General features: G+C 47.3%; 1 protein-coding gene across 1 annotated transcript in view; it reads left to right on the forward strand.

Annotated features, from left to right (window-relative positions):
* Positions 1 to 16,129, forward strand: part of UBASH3B (ubiquitin associated and SH3 domain containing B) — a 153,029-nt gene that overhangs the window by 101,171 nt on the left and 35,729 nt on the right. The gene's annotated exons all lie outside the window — the stretch shown is intronic.

A 16,129-nucleotide genomic window follows, 5' to 3' on the forward strand; every position in this document is an offset into this window, starting at 1 on the left:
TTTGTCTGCTCCGCAGGTCTTAGTTCCTCACCTGTAACACAGGAGGATTGAGCTCGAAAGCCTGAAATTCTTGTGTTGTATGTTAGTTGCTCAGTTGTGTCCGACTCTTTGTGACCCCATGGACTATAGTCCACTATAGTCCTCTGCCCATGGGATTCTCCAGGCAAGAATACTGGAGTGCCTTGCTATTTCCTCCTCCAGGGGATCTTCCCGACCCAGGGATCAAACCCAGGTCTCCTGCATTACAGGCAGATTCTTTATCACATGAGCATCCTAAATATCATATCTTAGTACACACACTGTTAGCAGAATCTCAAATCATGAATGGACAGACAGACACACACACATGCTCAGGAGTACCCAACACAGTCCTGGATATTAGTAGACATCTGATAAGTCTAGATATTCTGAGCTATGAGATACTAGACAAGTGGGCTGTGTTTCTCTACACAAAAAAATAAAATGAATTGTTGCCCTCTGGTCCATGTTTTGGAGAAGGCAGTAGCAACCCACTCCAGTGTTCTTGCCTGGAGAATCCTAGGGACGGGGGAGCCTGGTGGGCTGCCATCTATGGGGTCACACAGAGTCGGACACGACTGACGCGACTTAGCAGCAGCAGGGCCCTATTTCCTTCCCTTAACAGACATTGAGGGAGGAGGGCTTTGGAGGTGAAGGACTCAAAGCTCTCAGAAGCCTCATGGGAAAACAACACCTTATTTATTTAAAAACAAACCAACCAGCCCCTCCTTTGAGTGAAGCTTCCTCAGGGTCCCCAGGGTGGCAGCAGGCTTTCTTCCTGTCCAAGGGGACCTCTCCTGGTTTCCTGAGCTCTGGGGGCAGAGGAGCAGTGGTCCAGGGGGTGGGAGTTGAGACTGCTGTTACTTCCAACGTGTTTGGTAAAGGCCCACTTATGTACAGAAAGTGCCCCTTGAAAGGGGAAGCAGTAAGTCATTTCAGGAAATTGGCTTGATCACTCAGCAGCCTCTCAGCGTTGGAGCAGGCAGGGTAGAATTTTCTGGGATTTCAGCTGCAGTGTCAACCTCTCAGGCTTCAGCCAAGAGCCGTTCAGTCCAGAAGAATCCCAAAGCGGCCTTAAAGTTTAGAGCTGGGGAAAGTGGGGGAGGGCGGTGGGTGTGGGGAGGGAACCAGTGGCCACAGAACATAGACCTTGAACTTGTCACTTCTTGCCATTTCATACAGTGGCAGCAGAGCCCTGCAATCAGCCTTGGTTCCCCAGGGACTGAGCTCAGGGAGGTTAGGTCATTTACCTGGAGCGCCACATCTTGAGCAGCTGCAGATCCCTCCCCGCTCGGACTCCAAGTCTGTGTCTTGGCCACTCCATTCTGCTCCTCTATTAAGTACCAACTTGTGGCCCTTGGCCTGGTAACAGCCTCAGTCAGATATGAATGATGGCAGGAATGAAATGGGATGTATGTGTGATGAAAGAATGAGATCGGCCAGTTTCAGTTGGTCATGGAATTGAGGTGTCCCATCTCCTGAGTTAAATACAGAGGTGCCTCCTTGAATGCTGAGGTTGGTCTCACCAGCCTCTACAGGCCAGAGCTCAGTTGATGTTACTTTCCTGCCTGTTTTCCCTGGACATCCATTTCTTTTCTATCACGCCACACTAGAAACTTTGTGACTTAACACACACACTTTTTAAAATCTCCCAGTTCCTATGGCCTAGGAGTCCAGGCCTAACTGGGCTCTTTGCTCAGAGTCTGGTTGCAATTAAGTTGCTGACCAGGCTGTGTTGTTATCTGGCAGCTCAACTAGGACCCACCTCCAGCCTCATTCAGGTTGCTGGCAGAATTCATTTCCTTTTGGTCGTAGGACTGAGCGCCTCAGCTTTTTGCTGGATATTGGCTAAAAGCCACTTTCTGGTCTTAGCGGCCACCCGCACTTCCCTGCCACATGGCTCTCCCCATAGCAGTTTACAACATGCTGCTACTTCAAGGCCAGAAAGGCAGTGAGTCATTCAGAGTCTTACATGTGGATCACAGTGGGCCACAGCAGTGACATCTATCACCTGTACCATATTCTACTGGACGCAAGCAATAGAATTGGACAGACCCGTATGTTAGGTCTCACCTACACTCTGTGGGAGAGGATTATTCACTGGAGTGAATGCCAGAAGACAGAGATGACTAAAGCATCACCGTAGATTCTGTCTGCCGCCCTGGATATCTAGACCCTTAACATTTTCATGAAGTTCACTTTTTAAAAAAATTTAACACCTACTCTGTGCCGAATACAATATCATCTATTAGGACTATGGTCTCAGCTTCATGTCGCTCACAGTCTGTTGCACAAGATAGATCGTTTACATGTAATGCAGGAGGTGCTGGGGTACAACCACAACCAGGATGTTCTGGGGGTCCAGGCCAGTCAGGGACAGCTTCCAGAGGAGCCAAAACATGTGGAGTGTTAAAGCATAGGTAGGAAGAAGCCAGGTGGCTGAGGGGAGGGCTGACCTTGAAGGAAGAGGGCCACACAGGAGGCAAGTTTGGAACCTGAGACAGGATCCAGGGAACAGCATGCCTGAGGGTAAGACTGAAGAGCAGACAGGGCTGAGGCCATGGAAGGTGCAGGGTGCACGGTAAGGAGTTTGTACGTGTTCTTGGAGGTGACAGTCTGGAATAATAGGATGGCATGTTTTATATTGAGCCCTGAGTGGCAGCAGATGCCTAAACCAGCCAGCCCCCTTGGCTCTGAATACGTAGCCCTTACTGACGCTTCTTTCTGCCTCTTCCTGTCGTGGGAGCAACTGCACTGGGTGTTGCTCACACGGTGCACTCCACGACGCTCCAGTGCTTTTGCCAGCCTGGATTTTGAGCTCCACAAATAGCCTCTTCTGGTGGCTCAGATGCTAAAGTATCTGCTTGCAATGCGAGAGACCCGGGTTTGATCCCTGGGTCGGGAAGATCCCCTGGAGAAGGAAATGGCAACCCACTCCAGTGCTCTTGCCTGGACAATTCCACGGATGGAGGAGCCTGGTGGGCTACAGTCCATGGGGTCACAAAGAGTCAGACACGACTAAGCGACTTCACTTTCTTTCTTTTCTTTTTTAGTGTGAATTACTCCTTTTTTTTTTTTTTTTTTTTTTTTGAGAAAATAAAATTGATTTTATTTGAATTTCTCATTTTCTGCACTTTAACTTTTCAAATTAAACCAACAATGTAACAATACAATAAAGAAAAATTACTAGAAAAACAATCCATCACCGTAATACAACTTCAATGTGTGTTTTTTTTAAGTTGCCTATTCTTTTTTTATTGAAGTACAGTTGATTTACAGTGTTGTGTTAATTACTGCTATACAGCAAAGTGATTCAGTTATACATATATTTGCATTGAATTTTTTACCTTCTTTTCCATTATGGCTTATCATAGAATATTGGGTATAGTTTTCTGTGCTATACAGTAGGAGCTTGTTGATTATCCCTTCTATATATAAAAGGTTACATCTGCTAACCCCAATCTTCCACTCCATCCGTCCCTCAACCCCTTTCCCTCCCCTTCCACCTTGGCAACCCCAGCTTGTCCTGCACGTGCATGATTCTGTTCCATAGATAAGTTTATTTGTGTCATATGTTCGATTCCACATGTAAATGATACTATGTGAGGTTTGTCTTTCTCTTGACTTCAGTTGGTATGTTCATCTCTAGGTCCATTCATGTTGCAAATGGCATTATTTTATTCTCTTTTTGTAGCCATGTAGTATTCCATTGTGTATATATATATATATATATATATATATATATATGTACCAAATCTTCTTTATCCATTCTTCTATTGATAGACATTTAGGCTGCTTCCATGTCTTGGCTATTGTAAATAGTGCTGCAGTGAACGTTGGGTTGCATGTATCTTTTTGAATTATAGTTTAGTCTGGATACATGGCCAGGAGTGGGGTTTCTGGATCATATCTTTAGTTTTCTGAGGAGCCTCCTCCTGTTTTCTACGGTGGTTGCACCAATTTACATTCCCACCAACAGTGTAGGAGGGTTCCCTTTCTCTTCACCCTCGGCAGCCACAAATAGCTCTTCAAATAAGTGGGCAGCAGAATGGGATTGGGTCTAGTAGACTTTGGCTCACACACAAGACTCAGTGGTGTGTCTGCCTTACATCCTCCTTCAGAGGTCCTCTCAAGAATCCCATGACAATAACGCATCCTCCTGGTAGAAGACCCTCAACTTAATTCTTCAAATCCAAGGCTTATTTTTGTTTAACCACATGGTAACTGACTTCCATCATTCAGTGGAGGGAGAGAATGGGAGTGGGGCAGGGAAGTAGGGTGCTGACCAGAAGAACATGGGTTTGAAAACAAGACCTGTTTTAATGCCAAAACTGTCACTGACTTATGTGTGCCTTCAGCAACGCTCTGAATTTCCCTGTACCATGGTTTCTTTGTGTATAAGATGGAGGCAGTAATAGCCACTCCATCAAATTGGTTTAAGAATCATTCAAGCTGATACCTGCAAATGCATGGCATATATCAGGTGCCCCATTAATGTTGGCTTCCTCCTCTTTCTGATACCTACTTGTTGAATTGGCCATAGGGCGACTTCCCTTAAGGGCAGTGGCCATGGTTTCTATCATGATATTCGCCGCCCTTAGCACAGTGCCCAGCAACAGAGCTGGATGTGATACGTGCTGGTGATGGAATGTTTAACTGAGTGAATGAACAAACAAACGAACCGTCACAAGTTGTGAGAAGACAGCGCCATCGTGTTTTGTAGCAGGTTTCCATGGAAGATCATCACTGGCCTTCACCTCGCCCTGACCCGGAAGCAGGGTGGCCGCGCTGGGCCTGACGTCTGTCTTCTCCGAGGACGTGTGTACTCCTGAGCTCGTGCTTGAATGCCATACCTCCCTCTTCCTGGCTTCATTCTATTATCCAGTGTCTCTAAGCCTCACTTTTCCCACCTGTTCGGTGAGGGAATTGAATGAGATCATTTGTATTTAAAACGTCGGTTCAGTGCCCGGCTCCTAGTAAACACTCACTCCATCTTGGCTGTGTGAAGAGGTACGCGGCGACGGTGTGAAGCGACGGAGGCTCTGTTTGGTCTGTACTTTTCTCTGACCCCCACACACTGTGCGTCAAAGCCTCTTGTGAAGCTTTGGGCTGAAACCGTTTCAGAGGGACGAAAAGCCATCCGTGTTTAAGTATTTTTAGCTGATGCTAGTGACTTGGAGAGGAAGGGAGGTGGAAATGGGAGGAGGAAACAAAGCAGTCTCTGCAACTGGAGTGACTCCTCCTGTTCATCTGTGTCTCCCAGATCCTTTTTGGTGGCGGTGGAGGTGGGGCAGCTCCCTCCGTATGTGATAATTCTCGCTTGCCAGTCGTTGTGGCCACGATTAACCTCACAGACTCAGTTGCACCTCAGAGCTCATGAAAAAGCCGGTTAAATAAGGTCCTACTGTGTAGCACATGGAACTCTGCTCGGTGTCATGTGGCAGCCTGGATGGGAAGGGAGTTTGGGGGAGAATGGATACATGTATATGTATGGCTGAGTTACTCTGCTGTGCACCTGAAACTATTACAACATTGTTAATCAGCTATACTCCAATATAAAAATTAAAAAAAAAAAAAGGCAAGCTAAAGCCACAGTCATGCTGCTGTGTCAGCTGAATAAGAATTTTGACCTCTCTGTTGTCACCGTCTCATCAGTGAAATGAAAATAACATGGGTGCTCTGTCTACCTCCCAGGACAGTTAGGAGGGTCCAGGAGTGATTTTATAGAAATCTTGAGCAAAGCCTCAGCACTGCCGGCCTGTTTATCGGTGAGCCCTGTCTTTCTCCAGCCCCCACAATTTCTGCCTCCCCAGAGCCAGTCCTTTCTCCTGTGTCTTCCTGCAGGAGCTTCCCTATCCACCTCGGAGCACTTCCGCATTGAGCCGCCAGCCTGGAAGGCGTCTGGGGGCTCTCTGTGGCTCTTTATTAACTGCCACCCTGACCCTCCACTATACCCTCTTTTATGCAGGGAGACAGAGACTCTGCACAACAGACACTCCACCCCCTACCCCATCCCAGGGGTGCCTGATCTCCATGGTTTTCTCCAGAACCCGTAACCTAGAAACAGAATCTCCTGGACTGACAAGAGTCAGAGAGCAATGCCTTAATGTGAAAACTGAACTCAGCAACTTGTTAGAGCACCGACTTGCTTCCCATCCTCCTGTCTCTCTTAGAGGAGGAAAAGTGTCTGAAAGCATGCAAAAACGGTTAAGTCCCAGAGAGGACAGAGGAGATTGTCATCAAAAGATAAATCTTGGCCATTTTTATTGAGAACTTGTTCCAGGCAGGGGACTGGGCCACATGTGACTCTAACATTGGTGATTTCCTTTCACCTGATTCCGGGATCCCTGGGTCCCCAGCTTGCTGTGTGTCTTTGGCCCAAACAGATGTGGCTTCTGATCTTCTCTTTCTCAGGGAATAATAGTAGTTCAGCATGCACAGAGGATTGAATTTTCGATACTCGTGTCCTGTTCCTTTGGGATATGGTTCAGCTCGTATTCCCCCCTCGGCCTGGGGAACACAGGCCCCACAGGGAGGACCAGTAACAGGATCTCGGAGGAGGAAGGGAACCCTGACAAGTCTCTCCCCAGCGCCTGATGACCACAGACACCCAGACTGGGGCTGGCTGTCCCTCCTTCCCTTGGATTCCTTCCTTGAGAGGAAACTCTGTCCCCCCCCTGCTCGGGGCCTCTCAGTGACTCCCAGCCCCCTTTCTGATGGAGGCTGAGCTTTCCTGCCTGCCTCCCAGCAGTCTGGGCTGTGTCCCCCTTAGTGAGAGCTCCCCTGTGGACTTTCTCTGTAACAGCCACATATCACTGGCTGGTTTTCCCTCCGCACCTCTTCCTGTGTTACTGCCTTCTCTGGGAAGATTTCTCTCCTCTCTCCAATCTCATATACTGCTCAAGTTCTTCAAAAATGGTTGTAGGTTGTTTTTAGCAGAGAGGGGATCTGGGTCTTCTGTTGCCCAGTCTTGAAATATTCCTATTAGCATGGAACTCACAGACATTTATTCTGGGCAAATAGCAAAGATTGTTAGATAATATGCATAGGCGTCTGTGCAGATGTTATTTTTAAGCTCCGAATATATGCCAGACGCTGTGCCGAGCTCTTCAAATGGTCTGATATTGATATTAATCATCGTTATATCTCATGGTAGGTATTGTTAGCACCATTGAAAAGACTGGGAAAGTGAAACTTCTGATAATTAACTCATCCACAGTCCCACAATTAGTAAGAGGTGGGCTCCTGAGAATGTGCCCCTTTTTACACGGCAGACACTCCCTTGTTGCCTCCCTGCAAAAACGCATCGATCTCAGGGGGAGGAAAAGTCTTTGTCTAGATCCCAGGGAGACTTAGAGGCAAAGAGAAGTGTATTTTCTTATGTCACCACCCATGGTCTAATGGCTGGTTTCCCAATTACAAACGGCTGCCTCCCTACAGCAGAGGCCAGAGCCCCTGCCCCTTCTTAGCAATAACAAAATAAGGCCTCTCCACGCGGGCTGCTGGGCCCCACCACATAAAACATCAGGGGACCCAAGCTGCATTTCCCCTGCTAACCGCCCCCTAAGGAGAGCTGCCTAATAGACTCTTTATGGGCTGGGAAGTAGAGCCTTGTTGCTGGAGAGACAGAAGGGCATCACCACAGGTTGAAGTTCTTCCACTGGAAAGCCTTCTTAAAGCCCCCAAAGCTCAGCAGTTTTTTTCTCCTTCTCTGATTAGCCTTCTATAAAAGCCCACAGGTTTTTCCTCCCATTGGTCGGCCTCTTGGTGGTAGCATCCCTGGCCCCCCGGCAGGCGTGCTGGCCCATTGATTGTTAGATGCACGGCTCTCAGGCCATTAGGCCCTGGCCAACTGAAAGGGTTCACCACCAGGAGACTGATCATGAAATTGGGTCTTTATGATCAATATATCTTTCTCCATTAGGTTCATTTCCTCTGAAGGAAATGGGTCGGCCCATTAGGGTTTATGTGTATTGACAGGCCTCTCACTGCCCTCCTTCAGCTTCACAGGGAGGGGGCCAGAGATGCGCTTGTTAGACTGAACTGCCTGGGTCTTTGCAAGCCTATCTTACTGACTGTGATGACAAAAAGTAGCCGGAATCCCTTGTGTGACAGAATCCATGATTTTGTTGTATAGGAAAGAGTGACCAAGTCTCCTAGGTACAGAAAATGTGGCCTGAGTTTAGGCACAGCTGGAAGAACTTTGTAAACACAAAGATTATTGAGCAAAAAAAGAAACTGTTGTCCCCTTTTCTTAAGGTCTGTAAGGACAGACAGGAAAGATCCCTTGAAGGAAGTACAACCTTGTCTGGTTAAGGAGGAATGGACAGGATGGTCCTAAGATGCTTTGCAGCTATAGAATCACTGTGTATCATCACTTTTTGTTGCTTCTGTGGACCTCAAAACAGTTTCTAAAGGCCCCATCTCTCTTCCTCAGCCTCCCTGTGTGTGTGTTTTCATCATCTCCCCTTTGGAGATGAAAAAACTAAAGCTCCCGGGTAGCTGAAAACCAGCACCCATGTTCTAGATCCTGCAGGGACCCACTAGGGCAACAGTACTTGGCCAGTCCTTGATTTTTATTTGACTACTTACTAAAATGCCACCTCTTCCCCCTTCTTGGCGTCTGTGACTCTTAGCTGCTCCACTAAGCTAAATATGATCCCTCATATTTGTTTGACTTTTGATCAAATCAAAGTGGGTTTGCGTCTATATGGATCTTATTGGCCACTGGTAGCCGTGAGGGTGGTCTTCCCAAGTGGTGCTAGTGGTAAAGAACCTGCCACCGATGCAGGAGACATAAGAGACGTGGGTTTGATCCCTGGGTTGGGAAGATCCCCTGGAGGAGGGCATGGAAGCCCATTCCAGTATTCTTGCCTGGAGAATCCATGGACAGAGGAGTCTGGCCGGCTAAGTCCATAGGGTCACACAGAGTCGGACACAACTGAAGTGACTTAGCACAGCACAGCCAAGAGGGTAACCATATCAGAAACCAAAGTCTCGATTAATAGGCAGTAATGGGTGAGGAGGCTACAGGATGTAAATTTAGGGGGTTACTTTGGTTGCTCTCAAATCCTCTCCATCACTGGCCATAGAGTAGCCTGGACCCTTGTCTGCTCTGTATTTTGTGTTCCTCCACCCCATCCTCATACCCTGCTGGTCCTGATGGGGGGCACTGCTCATGGGGGATATTTTCTCTTGCCAAGAAGTCCCATTCCAACCTGGAAGGCATCCCAGATCTGCAGGAACACACCCAGTGAGGCTTAGGGTCCGCTTTTTCCTCAGTTTCCAGAGAGGATGGAGTTTGGAGGCTGCTTGCTGGGATTCTAAGTCTTGTGCTTCGACTCCTCAGTATATTGCTTTGATTCATGCAGGCTTTGGTCCCTGTCTCCTTGTGGTTGGGACAGCCACAGAGATGACTGGACAGCTGACCTGTCAGGGAAGAGCCACCCAGGTCCAGAGAGGCTCCTCACAGTACCGACTTCACCATTTGTCACAAGGCTTAATATCTGAGCACCTGGCACATAGAAGGCCTTCCGCCATTGACATCCTTGTCCGTATTTTTCTCCTATGAGAAACAGAGATGCAGAATTACCTGCTTGCCCTTTGTTCTCAGGATAGCCGTCAGCTTCAGGCAGGCTCAAGCTGCCGCAAATCATCCATGAAGGGGCTGGCACTGAGCGGGTGACTCTTCATGGAGCACAATAAAAGTCTCTGTATCTCTATCTAAAACCACATTACAAGACAACGTCTGTTTTTCAAATACAGACACCCTTTTAAAATTCCTCAGTTTGGCTTAGTGGCACCAGTGGCTTCTTTATATGACTAGACTCTCCAACCAAGAAAAACAGAAGTTGGGTTCCAAGTTTGCTCCAGTCTGGTGCAGATCCAGGGAAAAGAATGAGATACCTGATTAATTAGGTCATCTTTTAATTGAACTCACAGTATTAGATGTGGAAAATTTAACAACTGGTATCTTAGAAGTAGAGAGCATTTTTAAAAAATCCTATATTCACTGTAAATGTTTCTAAGTTGAGATTGTCTTAGCTACACAAGAGAAAGATATAATTCAACTTTGGTTGCCCAGGGAGCCTTATCCACTTGGAGGATTATACACTTGACCTCTTGTCCCTTTTCTTCACAAATGAGTAGGTCACAGGGAACCACTGCACAGAGCTTATGGGATGCTGAGACCATGAGCACACACCTACCAGCAAACCAAAGCCAAGGGCTGCACAACCTCAAGTAACTGGAAAGCTCAGCAAATTCCTTTTCTACTCGATTGAATCAAAGTCTTACTATTTCGAGGGAATGTTATTGCTATTTCCATTGTGTGTGTGCTGCCTGTTGTTTTTCACTGCAGGTGTCAGATATTTGAGAGTTATCAAGTGCAATAAAGTAAAAGATTAACTCTCCTCTGAGTGAGAGATGAGTCAACCTGAAGAACCTGGGGCTGATAACCTATCTGCCTGAGCCGAGGATGGCATGAGTATTTACTGACCTCAGTACTGAACAAGTTGGGAGCTGAAGGTATTCCTTAGGACATAGGAATTCGGTTGGTAGCCAAAAAGAAGTGTCTGGCTTTCAAACAGAGAGACAAGGAATCATAGTCAAGCTAACAGAGAAAGCTTTGGGGACATGGCACGCTGTACCTAGACCTGCTGTCTGTTAATGGTATTTGGTCTAGCTGTAGTTAGCCGAGACCCCCAGGTTCTCCAGGGGACAATAACAACTCATCACTCACCACCCCAGGCCAAACTTGTTCTACCCTGCATTCTCACTTAGGGGTGTCTCCACCATCCGTATAAGCCTGTAAGCTACGATTGCTAATCCATCTCCAAGCTTCACTCAGTCAACAATCCAAACATCTTTCTTAATATCCCCGTCCTCATTACAGTTCAGTCTCTCAATGTCCCTCTTCTGATCGATTGTCAAGGCCTTTTAAATCGTCTCCAACACTTGATTTAGTCTCCCTTAAATCTGTCTCTCATACGCATATCTGATCATGCCTTCATTGTTCCCCACTGCATAAAGCCATGAGGTCAAAGCTCAAAAATGGCACGAAGACTTTTGTGAGCTGTCCCCTCCAACCTTCCCAGCTCCATCCTCATCTTCTTCAAGCATTACCATTTTTGGTCTAGTGTCACCAAACTCCAGCTTCCCTACCCATACAGTGCTGCCTCTCATCTTGACATGGTCTTCGCTTCAGAAACCCTTCTCTCCTTGTGAATTTCTGTAGCCAGCTCTGACTCTCAGTTTAAGATTCAAATCAAGCATTGTTTCTTCTTGGACAGATTGCAGCTTTTTCAGTTCATAGCATCCTAGAGTGTCTGAGTAATTTTTACATAGAGCCTGTAGACCAACAGAAATACCTAATGGTTTTGTGTATTTAGTAGCTAAACCCAAACAACTCAGTTAATTGTGCCTAACAACTTAAAGGCCATATTAAAAAATAATACACAAAATTGAAAGAAAATTATTTTAATTTCATTCTTAAAGAACCGGAACTAGTTACTAATGGGGTATGCATATCTGTTGGGCGCTGCACAATGGCTCAAACCTTAGGAACAGGTTGGACATTGCCACACTTATTTCCTGTTCCCCATTGGGCCACACTGGGTTCCTGCTTTTTACTACAGCAGTTGCCAAAACTCCAGCTTCACAAAGATAAGACACCAGGGGAAATACAAGAAAGTCATCTGTTAAAACTGTAACTTTGGAATTGACATGTGTACACTGCTATATTTAAAACAGATAACCAGCAAGGACCTACTATATAGCACAGGGTATCTGCTCAATGTTATATAGCAATCTAAATGGGAAAAAGAGTTTGAAAAAGAATAGATGCATGTATACTTATAAATGAATCACTTTGCTGAATCACTTCTCAAACTAAAACATAAGCTTGTACTCCAGTGTCAGATGAAAAGTTAAAAGAATGAAACTGGGACTACGTTGAGCTCGTAGCTTACGGGGGTTACTCAACAGATAATGAGGGTGACTTTGTTGCATTCAAGCTAACAGTTCCCTGTGGCATCTCAGTTGGCTGTGGTGTGCTGACCTAGAGTAGCTTGCTGGACAGTTTGAGAACCTCAGCCCCGCTACCTGAGTCGGCAGCCCCCTATCCTGGGCTACCCCAGTACTAGCACACCTGGCACTTCTTTTATCACGGCCATTAACATGTCGCTGTGTAAGCCACTTGTGTGTCTTGACGCTGTGAACTCTTTGAGGACGAGGATCGTCCTTCCTCCTCCTTTGCTTGCTGATGAGAACGCAGTGCCTGGCACACAATGGGTGCTCGGCTGGGAGGACCTGATCTACTGGGAGCGTCAGAGACGCCGGTGGAGCTCAGAGCACCAGAGCGGCTGCAGGGGAAGTCAGCCTGGGTGACAACTAAGCAGGAAGTTCCAGTCGGGCTCAGAACCTGTATTCCGGAGAGAGGGGCTGAGGATCCTGCTGGGCCCAGACATGGGACCAGCCGAGTCCACTCATCAGGCCTCAATTCGGCCATGGGCCCCAGAGACCATGGTTTCTGAGAGGGCTCCAACCAAACTTCAGATCAGAAAACGACACCCATTAAACTCTTGGTTTTATTCTTGGTTTACATTTGGTTTCCTGGTTAGAGTTCCTTGGGAGGAGAAGGAGATCAAGAGAATGGAGGGCAGGTGGGTGTGGGGAAGGAAGGAAGGATGCTGCTCTGCCTGCCACAGCCGTGACCGTGGTGTCTGGATAGAGCCGTGGTTCTGGGCCCAGATCTGCCGTGGACCCGAAACTCAGCAGAGCTGCGGGCACACAGGGGTCCTGGCCATCCCGGCTGCCTGAAGCACAGCCGTCTGTGGTGCTGCTGGGTCGTCCCCATCTGGCTGATTTCCTCACAGCTGCTTGCCTGATTTTTCTGATGTGCTATTGCTTATATCTGCTTTGTGCTTTTCTTTCCCATCATCAGCACGCATTAGAGTTTGCATCATTTTTTCCCCCCACACTCTGCTAAGAATGAACCCTAGACATAACTGGGAAGGTTAGAACTAAGGTCCAAAGTCAAATTTGTGTTCTTATGTAATATAATAGCAAAACCTCAGTGGTTCACATGTCTCTCGGATGCTAAACCACGAAAGTCCCATCTAAATAACGAGCGGCTGTCATCCGGTGCAGTTCTTGGAGTTTAAAGGGGTATTTCCCCCTTTATCTGCCCAGTGCGCTCTGCCAGCTTCTGAGTCCCTCTGAGGGGGTAGCAGCTGTTCAAGCTCAGCCTGGTGTTTGGGGTCCACCCCCCATGCCCCACTGTTCTTGGCACCAGGCCCACCAATGGACCATGGAGGTGGGAGCTCTATGGCAACAGGCTTTCTTCAGCGGGCTGGAGTGGGGAGACATTCTGCCACTGCCCGTGTTCAGTCTGTTCTGTGGGTAGAGTTCTGGGAACAAACAGCCCAAAGCACTGTCAGCCTGGCAGTGGGTGATGGAGCAGCAGAGCTCAGGACCCTGGGGAAGCCATGCTTTTCCTCCTCCATGGCCTCCTGCCTAGACAATCACACACCTGGGTCAGATCGGTAACTACTTCCTAGAAACTCCCCAAACAAAACAAAACCAAAAAGCCACTTTAAAGCATGTTGTGTTTGTGTATGTGTGTGTTTAGTTGCTCAGTTGTATACAACTCTTTGTAACCCCATGGACTGTAGCCTGCCAGTCTCCTCTGCCATGGGAATTCTCCAGGCAAGAATACTGGAGTGGGTTGCCATTCCCTTCTCCAGGGGACTTTCCCAACCCAGGGATTAGAAGCCCTCAAAGCATGTTACTGCCAAGAAAGTTTTCCTGGTGTCTAACTTGAGTCCCTTCTGATATGGCCAAAAGGCATTTTACTTTAGCTGACCCTCACCAGAGAAGGTACATCAGATATGATAACCTTGAATAAAATTGAAGACCTCTCAGCCTTCTCCAGAAAGAAGAATTTGGGTTTCTTTAGCCTTTCACCACAGCCTTAATACCCAGACCTTTTGTTTTCTTTCTCTGTTGTATCTGAATCCTCCCCAAAACTTGGCTTTTGAATTGCAGGGACCACAACTTAATGAGAGCTTTCATTTCCAGAGGATATTCCTAGTGCTTAAGGAAAAAAAACTTCAGATAGGATATATTTCATTGGAGGAAGAACCTAGAAAAAAAATGGATCCTTGATATAAATAGCACATCGTACGAGTAAGCTTTCCTTTTCCCAATTGTTTTTGAAATGATGGGCTTTTTTTTGGTGAGCTTAATCTCTGGGAGATTCTAACCCCTAAAAGACCGTGTGGCCTCTGTCTAGGAAGTGGTAAAGGAAAAAAGGCTGGCATCTTGGCAAAAATTAAGCGCCTTATCCAGGTGTGGGGAAGTGGGGGTCTCCTACATTTCCAGCATTTTTCTGCACCAGCCTCTGTTCCAAGGGGTTCCAAGGAGTCTGTCTTGCTTCTCCATAATTTCATCATACTGTAAGGAGGCTTGTCTTCTAGAATGTTGTTCTACTTAGCTGTGCAGATTTTTTATTCTGATCATTTGGTATCTGTGTTTAGATTTTTGTGCGGGGAAAGGCATTTCTCTTTGGACCATGGAACAGAGCAATCGGGGCTGGCCTTGAATCAGGCTGGAGTCTGCCCTTCACCCAGTGCTCACTGATTGAATCTGGCTGTCCTGATTACATGACTCGACTTCCTCCACTTGAATTTCCCCTCGTCAAGCGAAGCAGTTGGGCCCCTAGTTGATGTCTGAGGTCCCTTCCAATCTGACCCCCTGTGATTGTCACGGCATCATCGGTTCTCACTGCTCCATAGAGGGACCAGGAAAAGAAAGGAGGAGTTGGGTTCAGCAGGCAATCGGGAAAAGGATGCTTGGAAAGCGTATCAGTTTAAACTAGAAACTCCTCCCCTCTCTCCTCTCTCCCAAAGACCCCGAATTGGGGTAGTATAACTGGACAGGTGTAATTGATTACTAGTCACCTCCAGTGTGTAGGGCACTGTTGAAGGCTTCTTGCTTGTAGAGGAGAGGTACTGGGTGAATTCTGTCTCCATCGTCCTCACACGCAATCCGCCACTCCCTGCCCAGGTCAGGTGTCTCTGGCCATGCACTTAGGGTTCCCTGTGCCCTCCCCTCATTGCACTGACCACCAGTGTGACTCAATAGTTATCTGTGCAAAGACCCCGTGAGGCCAGGGGCCATAGAAGTCTCGATTTTCACTGTATTCCTAGAACCCAGCACAGTGCTGACAAAGTCATTGCCATTCAAGATGTGTATATTAAACAGCCATAAACTTGAATGCATGAACGGATGGACAAATAGCACAACTGGGTACAAACCCAGAACTGTAGCTTTTGGAGACCCATCTGACATTTCAGAAGGGCTCTCCTCAGATGCCTGTGTACATGGCTGTGACCTGATGCCAGAACCATCCTGTGAGACCACCTCACTGCACACAGAACTCTTGAGTGTTTCTCCAGCAGTGGGCATGACAGCTTCCCTTCTCTGGCCAGTCCCCTTTACCATGTGCTGTGGGTACGCTCAGTTGCTCAGTTGTGTTGGACTCTCTGCAACCTTTTGGACTGTATCCCATCAGGCTCCTTTGTCTATGGGATTCTCCCAGCAAGAAGACTGGAGTGGGTTGCCATTTCCTCCTCCAGTGGATCTTCTCGACCAGGAATTGAACCCTCGTCCCCTTGGCAGGCAGATTCTTTACCACTGAGCCACCTGGGAAGCCTTTACCCAGTGCTGTGTGTCCCCAAAAATGTAAAGTCATTGGAGACTCTGGATCCAGTCTTAGAATGCTGGTGGTGACTGGAGGAAGGTGGGAGGAGGCCTTGGATTGAACCAGACCAATTGTCCTTGTGGGCATTTAGCCTCAAGTCTTAACAGCCCCAGAACCACTTTCTAACACACTTTGCCAAAAGGCTGCAAATGAGAAAGTGCTCTGCAGGGGATCTGGGTCAGGAAGAGTGAGTGGGTGAAAGGGAAGGAGGGAAAAGCAAGACATGACAACCTTTAGGGAAGCAAAAATAAAAGTCTAATGTGGAAACGGCTAAAAATAGACGCCATGAGCTGTCAGGCTGCATGCGAATCGAATGCTAATGACATGGAAATTAATCACGGGTTCTAA

The sequence above is a fragment of the Bubalus kerabau genome, chromosome 15 (genome assembly GCF_029407905.1).
Source record: "Bubalus kerabau isolate K-KA32 ecotype Philippines breed swamp buffalo chromosome 15, PCC_UOA_SB_1v2, whole genome shotgun sequence".
Classification (NCBI taxonomy): Eukaryota; Metazoa; Chordata; class Mammalia; order Artiodactyla; family Bovidae; genus Bubalus; species Bubalus kerabau.